The 10,754-nt window shown below is 37.9% G+C and overlaps 1 pseudogene; it reads right to left on the reverse strand.

Annotated features, from left to right (window-relative positions):
- Positions 1-6,140: 6,140 nt before the first annotated feature.
- Positions 6,141-10,552, reverse strand: LOC123852844 (putative elongation factor 1-alpha-like 3; annotated as a pseudogene).
- Between the last annotated feature and the right edge of the window lie 202 nt (positions 10,553-10,754).

Here is a 10,754-nt window from a genome sequence, read left to right on the forward strand (position 1 = left end):
ACTATATTGCTCATAAATGACATTACTTAATGGGCCAAAAAAAAAACCCCCCAAATCCCCCCAAACTGGGTTCATCAATGCCTTATGCTTAATTCTAATCTTTTTTTCTTGAAAAATCAATTAAATAATATTATCAAAATATAATCATCCTATTATTTTACATCATAAAATAATTAGTAGGCAATAACAGGTTTTAAAATACATTTTTTTGCTAACTGGAATGAACTTATATCATTTTATCAAACATAGTCATTTACATGGAAATCAGAGGAGAAATGGTTAAGTGCCCAAGGTCCGTCCTTCAGACTCAGGTATACTCAAGAGTCAGATTTTCCTGAAGATTTTCAGGAGGCATTTAGAGTGACAAATGCTTCACATGGTTGCAAGAGGCCTAGGCCAGCTCAGTGATAATGAAGAGAGAGGGATAAATTAAGTGGATGAGACTCCACACCCAGGGTGAGAGTTTGCCAGAGGAGCAGGCCCTTTGCAGAAGAATCATCCTACATCATACATTTTTTGAATGGAAGAGATGTTATGATTCAGTTACTTTAAAGCATGCCAAATATTTTATAACAGGTTCATAATAGAAAAGCTGATTGCAAGAGAGACTGGACCCCTTGTCCGGTGACATATTCTCAAATAAGCCGCAAAATGGAGAGTGAACTCAGGTCCTAGGCTGCCAGGTAAAGCACATGCTAATAACCACCATGGGTCTTTGCCATCAACAAAGGGCCTCAGATGCAGCCTTTTGCCATTAACAAAGCAAAGCAGTTTTTGTGTGTATAGCCAGGGAATTGTTCTTGTGTTAACATTTGCATTTGGTTAATATAGGCCTGTAAATCATATCACAATGTTATTAGTTACCCTGTTGTGATAGCTCTTCATTTTTAAGACACCAGGGGTTTCAAAGAATAGCGATATCCCAATTTTCTCATGAATTCTGCGAGGCGCTCAAGATGTTTACTGCTTTAGTTAACAAATTAGGAAAATCTTGATAAGATTTCAGTTTATATTCTTCAAGATTCCTTTTCCAAAGTAGCCAGAACTCTATTAATTCTAAAATTTTAGGGAATTTAGCCAGGCTTATAGCAATCTTCTTATGGTTATTAAAAACTTCTTAGATAATGGTAGACGTTTGAGTTAATTCTAATTCCCTCTTCATTTTTAAAGACTTTAGGTAAATAGCTGTCTATCTTGGGCGCCTGGGTGGCTCAGTTGGTTAGGCGACTGCCTTCGGCTCAGGTCATGATCCTGGAGTCCCTGGATCGAGTCCCGCATTGGGCTCCCTGCTCGGCAGGGAGTCTGCTTCTCCCTCCGACCCTCCCCCCTCTCATGTGCTCTCTCTCATTCTCTCTCTCTCAAATAAATAAAAATCTTTAAAAAAAAAAAATTTAAAAAAAAAAATAGCTGTCTATCTCGCATTTTACAATAGGAGTCCCCAGATAGACTGCTTACTGCCGCACAGGATGCAAAATGCTCGAGCACCACCTGGAGGTGCTTATTTGGGTGCCTAAGAGAGACCCATCATATGACCCGGTATGTTATGAACAAAGGACAGTGAGCTTTTTGCATGCCTGTGCTTGCAAGATTCCGCAGAAGCACATTGAAAAGCACAATTCAACTATTCTGTAGAAAGATAAAGATAACAGACCCTATTTAAGAAGCAGTTTGATTCTGACTGAAGGATAATTTCAGGTTACAGATTACTGAAAAAAATTACTAAATGTTTTTCTTTTTATGAAAAGGATGTGGTAACCCTCAATTAAAATTAGGACAATTTAAGTGTGAAAGATACAGAAACACTAAAGAATAAACTGGATGGTATTTCCTAACTGGCTAGGAAATTGTCACTATGGGTGAATGCATGAGTGATATATTAATTAACTAGTAATACATATATATATATAAAATATATATAATGTGTTTTAATTTATTACTGTAGCTTCATTGACCAGTAGAAACTTATTCATGTGATCTCTTTAGGTCATTATATATGATCAGATTAATCTTTCATATCACTTTTGCTTTCTAATGTAACAAGAAGTTGTATAATTAATTTGTACATTTATATATATAGTACCATTGATGTACCAATGGAATATACTATTGATGTACCAATGACCCAGACATGGAAACTGCCATTCTCCCAAGTTGCTCTGGTTTCCTTTTAGTGGAAAATTATGCTTAGAAACCACAATCTGGGCACTAGAAAAATTTATTGTTACTGGGCTGGTCATTGTTCCTACAGGCTTACAGCAGACACTGCTAGAAATGGTTTTTTAACAAAAATGTATATCTCAGTTCATACTCATAACTTAAGTTCAGAATCCTAGATTTATGGACCTTATATATAGATATACTTTCTCTCATGCCAAAAGTCCTGGTTCTTAAAGCAAAAATCACCCATTTGCTTTATCCAACACTATATACTCAATAATCTCAAAATAGCCACCATGATAAATTGAAAACACCAGAACTTTTTTCCATACTTTTTGTTCTCAGTATATTCTCTAATGATGTATGATAAGATCATTCTGCCTTAGTTTTTTAGAATAGTTCCTACTTGCATAGTTATGTCACCAGCTAGACAAAAATTTAAGCTCATTTTTTTTACTATATTTTTATTTAACAGTTTTATAATTACCTAAAATACTTATATATCTTCTCTAGAGAAAGGACTCCAAATCTACAAAACATGGTACAGCCTAAGAATTCTAACTTCTACCCACTCTGTCCACCTTAATGCTACCTTGATCAATATTAATATTTGTAATTTTATGGTTTATCCTTCCATTGTTTTATTTTAGTGTAAACAAATGTGTTTATGCATAAAAGTGATAGCATACTCAGCATATTTTATTTCACTTTGTTTCTTTCACTTAATATATCCTGAAGATAAGATTTCATAAGCCCATTTATATTTATTGATATGTCCAATATTTGGGCTTCACTTCTGTCATATTATTTTATAGATAGACATTTTCATATGTATGTATATTTGTGTTTTGTATATATACTTTTTACTATGTGATCTATTTTATTCTTCTCTTTCTCTCACAGTATACCTTTTAGTATTTAGAAAGTTTGTAGTTTTGGTCTAAGTTTACCACTTTGGGATTTTTTTTTCTTAAGATTTTATTTATCTATTTGAGAGTGAGCGAGAGAGAGCACCAGTGGGAGGACAGGCAGAGGGAGAGGGAGAAGCAGACTCCCCTCTGAGCAGGGAGCGCATTGGGATTTTTTTTTTATTGGAATCACAGTGAATTCATAGCTTAAATTGGAGAGAATTGATTTATTTATAATAGAATCTTCTAGTCTTTGTGATCATCATTTATCCATTTATTCATGTTTTGTTTTAATTTATTCATCAAAGTGTTATATTTTCCTAAGTTCTTCATATTAAACATTACTTAATAGATTTCTTCCATAGCATTTTATTGCTGCTGGTGCTATTATAAATGAAATATTTCTAATTGGTTATTTGTAAATAGGTAAGTTGTTGATTTTTCTTTGTTGATTTTGCATTTTATCTTGCTGGACTTTCCTATTAGTGCTAAGTTTAATTAAATTTTTTATTTTGAGATAATTTTAAGTTCATGTGCAATTGTAAAAAATAATATAGAGCGATCCCTGTATTATCCTTTTACTCAATTTCCCACTAGGAAAACATCTAAAATTCTAAAAATAATGTGTTTGCATTTAACTACACACTTGCAAAATCTACTCTTGTTATAATTCTTTATCAGTGTCTAGATATATATTTTATGATCTAAAATAAATATAATTAAGCTTTCTCAGTATATTCTCTGTGAGCATTGACTAAGAATTTCAAATTTTAAATTATATAAACTAAAATATAAACAGTGAAGAATCTTGCAGAATACAAATGCTGTTCTGAAATATCCAAAGTAAAACAAAGCATTTGACGGTTAGCCAGGGACTTCTTAATGTCTGAAGCATAGAGACTGTGTTATGGGTCTATTCTTAAATTCTTAAAATATACTTCATGATCCATATGTTATCTGTTCACCAAAAGTCATGGTGCACAGAATTATTGGAACACCTTCTAAGGGCTGTTTGATTTCTGTTCATCTCTAGTAGGCAAATAACCCCTTTGAACCACAAAGGTTCCAAAGGCAGCTAAAAGTATCGCTTTCTTATTGACTTGGCAAGCTGAGGTATATGGAATATGAGGCCATAATTTCATATCCTAACAGCTACCTTTTCTTTCTCAAAAATGACACACTGACAATATACATGCTAAATTCATGGAGATGTGAAGAGAATATATAAACTGTGTACTGAACTCATTATGCTTTCCAGACTTTTGCTTTCATTTAGAAGGAAAAGTGCAAGTGTATTACTATTCATTTCAGGCATTATTGGTACATTTAAATTAAAAGTGGAAATTAGCATAAATTAAGCAATCAAATCTAAAAGAGTGCCATTTGGTTGGAACCTCTTAACAGTTTCTCCTTCAACCATCACCCCCATTTTGTAGATATCAATTCTGGCATGACAACATACAAAATGAAAAGAAAGAAAAATTCTATTTGTATTTTTCACCGTAAGAAATTTCATAAGACAAAGACTTTGGAAATAGATGAAATAAAAAGTTTATTTCAGTTAAACCTACAATGTTGAGACATTTGTATATATTTAGACTTACTTGAATAAAAAACAGAAGGACTCATTTATTTTATTTTTAAAGATTTTATTTATTTAAGAGAGAGAGAAAGCATGAGCAGGGGGAAGGGCAGAGGGAGAAGGACTGAGCAGGGATCCCAAACCAGGGCTGGATCCTAGGACCCTGAGATCATGACCTGAGCTGAAGTCAGAAGAGCCTCCCAGGTGCACCCAGAAGGATTTTTTTTTTTAAAGTATCTGTCAAACTCTCTGCATATTTCTCTATGCTTTTTCCTGCATAGAGGATTTCTTAAAATCATATACAGAGAGTAAGAAGCTGTTAGTATCTAATAATTAATCCTACATATGTAATTTTTTCACAGACTCACATTTTATCAACAAAAATACAAGTTATATATTTGTTCAATAATATGTACATACTCATAATTTATATTCATTATTTCTATTCTCTAGTATTCTCTAATTACATAAAAATAACAAATATGGTTTTGCCTGCCTTACAAAAATAAAATACTTAAAACACTTTTAAATTCTATCAGAGTTTATTTTAATCTTCAGTCATGCTGTTTTTCTGTAATTTCTGTGTCAGCATTGTTTAGTAAAAATACAATGTGAGCCAGAAATGTAAATTTAATTTTTTAGTATCCATTTTTTTAAGTTTGAAAAAAAAAGCAAAAAATATTTCAATTCTTATTAATTCAATATATCCAAAATATTATCATTTCAACATTTAATAAATATTTAAAAGCTTATCACTGTAATATTTTATATCCTTTATTTCTCATAGTAACTCTAAAATCAGTTGTGTACTTTGAATCTTTGGTGTATCTCACTTCAGACTAGCCTCATTTCAAGTACCAACAGCCACATACGGCTAGTGGCTCCCATACTGGACCAGTTGAGATGGGTCAGGTCATTATGCATGTATACAGTTTATGAATAGACTCTACAAATTTTAAGGTAGAGAAGGTACAACTATTGCCTCAAAGATAAACTGCACCTCTAGTGCATGCCTGTTGTAAGATACAGAATTATTAAGGCATACCTAACTTGATTATACCTAAGGCAAATGGATATAAGTCAGCTGAGAGAGCAACAAAATATATGCAAGTATAAACCAACAGTACCAAATTGCCTACCACTTGGTATCATCCTTAGAATCATATTTTCAGCCATAGCTTTTTTTTTTCCTCATTAAACTTTTGTTTTAATGGGTCTCAAAGTTCTGTGACAGATTTTTAGTCACGTTGTTTCCATTAAAAAGTATTGATTTTAAAAACCAGTAACTTAAAACTGCCACACACACACAAAAACAAATAGTCCACAAAACATTCTCCTTTCCTTCTGAAGGTTTTATAATGCATCATTACCATTAACCAGTCTTTTACTATTCAACTTAAATGGCCAACTGACACAACAGTTCTGAGATCATTCTTCCACTACTGATTAAGACTGAGGGGGCGGGGGGGGCGGGGCAGGTATTGGGGAAATATTCATTTAGCCTTCTGAGCTTTCTGGGCAGACTTGGCAACCTTCCCAGCTCCAGCTGCCTTCTTGTCCACTGCTTTGATGACACCCACAGCAACTGTCTGTCTCATGTCACAAACAGCAAAACAGCCAAGAGGAGGCTAGAGAAGCTCTCAACACACATAGGCTTGCCAGGAACCATATCAACAATAGCAGCATCACCAGATTTCAAGAACTTGGAACCATCTTCCAGCTTTTTTCCAGAACGATGATCTGTCTTCTCCTTCAGCCAGCAAACTTGCAAGCAAAGTGAGCTATGTGACCGTCCAGCACAGGGGCATATCCAGCACTGATCTGGCTGGAATGGTTCAGGATAACCACCTGAACCATGAAGCCAGCTGCTTCCACTGGTGGGTCATTTTGACTGTCACCAGCCACATTGCTATAACAAACATCTTTGACTGTGACGTTCCTGACACTGAAGCCCACATTGTCCCCAGGAAGAGACTCACTCAAAGCTTCACGGTGCATTTCAGTAGACTTCACTTCAGTTGTAACATTGACTGGAGCAAAAGTGACCACCATTGAGATGGTGTAGGCTTGTAAGCCCTTGCAGGCCCAGATCATTTGAGGACTGCACTGAGGTTAAGGACGGCCAGGCAGGCCTAGGCCAGGAGGAGAAAATGTTCTCTTCCCCTTATCTCATGTTGCAAGTTCTAAATGCCTGGATCAGCAGGAAGTGGCTCTTGCCTAGCTTAAAGTGTATCTTTCTAAACAGAAGTGTTCTTTCTAAAGACAAAGAACATGTTGTCTCCAAAGGAAGGATGGCTAAGAGAGTTCTTTATTCTGCAAGCATAAACAGGATGTATTTTGTTCTTAGTGAGTTTCGTGTATCTTACTTCACGGATGTTGGGTTGATACTTTAAGTATACATTGTTATGTTTATCTGATCACTGCGAGTATATAGCTATGTGAGTAATAAACAGCAGTATGCAGTTGCAAGTGCTGCCTTTGCTCTGCATCCCCTGTGTCCTGGTGATTTCGTAGACCCTTACCCAGGGACCCCAACGCACTAGACGTTGACAATTGGCGCCCGAACAGGGACCCTAAAGGACGTTCAGGAAGGGTGAGTAACTTAATTAAGTACAGGGTTATGGGACAAGAAACTTCTACTCCTTATGTTCGAATGCTGAAGCATTCACTTGCTGTCTATGGTATTACTGTCGCTTCTAATGATATTGAGCTGTGTTTGAAGGTGGTTCGGGAATGGAATCCTTGGTTTCCAGAGGAGGGAACTTTAGATTTAGATAACTGGCGGCGAGTTCGACATAATGTCGAGAAGGCAATGAGACAGGGAGAAAAAATTCCCGTGTGGTTTTGGTCTATTTGGTCGATTATTTTTACAGTGCTTAAAGCAATGGAGGACGACCGCACGGTCGAAGACTTCCATAAGGAGATGGCTCCTTCTATACAAGACCTCCCTCTAGATACGGATGAGAAAAGGGCGGTAGAGAAAGATACCTTTAAGCTTACGCCATCCCGTGAGCCTAGGGAGTGTAGTAACGAAGAACCAAAACCGAAAGTAAAGTCGGATCCCGAGGTGGAGCGTGTATGGAAGGTTTTTCAGCAGGTTATGGCTATGGCAGAAGAGTCTAAGAAACCCTCTAGGAAGCCCTCTGCTCCGCCTTTGCCGTCTGTACCAGCTCTTTCTTCTAAAAATCCTTTCCTTTCTGCTGCTTTAGCTGAGCTTGATGCGCTAGAGGATAGCGATGATGAGGCTGGCGCAGCTAATTCTGTCTTTGCTTTTCCTGTTATTAGGCCTCCCCCGGTCCAGGGAGTGGCACAAGCACCATATTATGACGGAATAGGTATAGAAGATATTGGTCGCTTGAAAAAGGCAGTGTCTTTATATGGACCACAATCACATTATGTTAAGGAGCTAGTTAATGGTCTAGCTCGACATTATAACAATTTTTCTCCTGAGGACTGGAGGGTTCTCTGTCGGGCTCTTTTAAAGGAGCCTGAGTATCTGCAATGGCAGATGTGGTTTTCTGAACTTTGTATGTATGTACATGTGGTAATAGATACATATTCTCAATTCATTTGGGCCACAGCACAAAGTGGTGAAACTGCACAACATGTTATCACCCATCTCTTAGAAACTTTTGCTGTGATGGGTTTACCATCCACTATTAAGACGGACAATGGACCTGCATATAGCAGTAAAAAATTTCAAACTTTCTGTGAACAATATGGTATCATGCATAAAACAGGCATTGAATACAATCCTCAAGGGCAAGCTATTGTAGAACGTGCACATAATACCTTAAAGTTACAAATTAAAAAATTAAAAAGGAGGAAAAAGGATCATATCTTAGCATTCACTCAATCAAATGCACGTTCTATTTTGCAACAAGCTCTGTTCGCATTAAATTTCTTGAATCTTCCGCAGGGAGATATCCTGTCCCGAGCAGAAAAGCAGTTCATAGAGGGAGAGGTCACTCCCCCTCCATTAAATGAACATATATGGTTTAAACCAACCGCAGATGCAGAATGGCGACCGGGGCTATTGCTTTATAGAGGGAAGGGTTATGCTTATGTCTCCACAGAGGATGGACGGACCTGTTCCTGGTTCCCCGCGCGATGGATCCGGTCGAGGGCCAATTCGAACGGCACCGTATCCCACCAGACGACGGATGGGGAATCCAGACCAAGATGAACTTCCATTACAGGCCATGGCACATCTGAATTTGGGAAGACGACGTCGCCGTCGGCAGATATTTGCTACTGCTTTGCCGACTTGGGGGCAAATTAAAAAGCTTAGTGGGGAAGGGCAAAAAATCCTGCAGCGAACGGGGAAGGCTTGTACACCTGAAAATTTATTTTTGGCTATGTGTGCCTTGCTTACTGTATCAGATGCCGCTACGTTGGCCAATTTACTTCTTAAGCAACTTGAGGGGCTAGATCCAAAAGGCATTATTCAAAGCTTGGGGCATACTGCTGGAGGAATGGGATTTGTATTGTTGATTGTTATCTTATGCTTTACGCTGTTGAATTTTGCTATCTAAAGCCTTCCCAGAATTCTATGGCCATCCTTTGGAGGGCACTTTTATTAAAACAAAAGAAAAAAGAAGGAATTGAGATGGTGTAGGCTTGTAAGCCCTTGCAGGCCCAGATCATTTGAGGACTGCACGGAGGTTAAGGACGGCCAGGCAGGCCTAGGCCAGGAGGAGAAAATGTTCTCTTCCCCTTATCTCATGTTGCAAGTTCTAAATGCCTGGATCAGCAGGAAGTGGCTCTTGCCTAGCTTAAAGTGTATCTTTCTAAACAGAAGTGTTCTTTCTAAAGACAAAGAACATGTTGTCTCCAAAGGAAGGATGGCTAAGAGAATTCTTTATTCTGCAAGCATAAACAGGATGTATTTTGTTCTTAGTGAATTTCGTGTATCTTACTTCACGGATGTTGGGTTGATACTTTAAGTATACATTGTTATGTTTATCTGATCACTGCGAGTATATAGCTATGTGAGTAATAAACAGCAGTATGCAGTTGCAAGTGCTGCCTTTGCTCTGCATCCCCTGTGTCCTGGTGATTTCGTAGACCCTTACCCAGGGACCCCAACGCACTAGACGTTGACACACCATGCCAAGTTTAAGAACACCAGGCTCCACTCAGCCCATAGGGACAGTACCAATACCACCAATTTTGTAGACGTCCTGGAAGGATTGATGCAAAGTCTTGTCAGTTGGACAAGTTGCAATCCAGAGCTTCAAGCAGTGTGGTTCCACTGACATTCCCATCTTTATGGGTGACTTTCCATCCCTTGAACCAAGGCATGTTAGCATTTGGCTCCAGCATGTTGTCACCATTCCAACCAGAAATTGGCACAAATGTTACTGTGTTGGGGTTTGTAGCCAATTTGCTTAATGTAGGTCCTGACTTCCTTAATGGTGTCCTCCTATCTCTTCTGGCTGTAGAGTGGCTCAGTGGAATCCATTTTGTTACCACCAACAATTAGTTGCTTTACGCCCAGTGTGTAAGCCAGAAGGGCATGCTCACGGGTCTGCCCATTCTTGGAGATGCCCGCTTCGAATTCACCAACACCAGCAGCCACAGTCAGCCTGAGATGTGCCTGTAATCACGTTTCTGATAAAGTCTCTGTGTCCTGGGGCATCAATGATGGTCACATAATACTTGTTGGTCTCGAATTTCCACAGGGAGATATCAGTGGTGATACCACGTTCAGCTTTCAGTTGATCCAAGACCCAGGCATACTTGAGGAGACTTTTCCCATCTCAGCAGCCTCCTTCTCAAATTTTTTAATAGTTCTTTTGTCGATCCCACCACATTTGTAGATCAGATGACCAGTAGTGTTAGATTTGCCTGAATCTACGTGTCCAATAATGACAATGTTGATGTGAGTCTTTCCCTTTCCCATTTTGGTGTAGTTTTAGTGGTGGTTTTCACAATACCTGTGTTCTGGTGGCAAACCCATTGAGAGAAAGCAGCCACAGCTTTTTGTCTGTTGTTGTCCACTTCAGAAAAGACACAGTGCTTATGGAAAAAGGGGGGAAAAAAAACCCTTCTATTTGAAAATCTTTAAATTGTTTAAAAATAAAAAGTTCCTTTAAGTACTTCCA

Source organism: Mirounga angustirostris, unplaced genomic scaffold (assembly GCF_029215605.1).
Source record: "Mirounga angustirostris isolate CCGP_5_RB_7025 unplaced genomic scaffold, mMirAng1.0.hap1 SCAF_7, whole genome shotgun sequence".
Taxonomy (NCBI): domain Eukaryota; kingdom Metazoa; phylum Chordata; class Mammalia; order Carnivora; family Phocidae; genus Mirounga; species Mirounga angustirostris.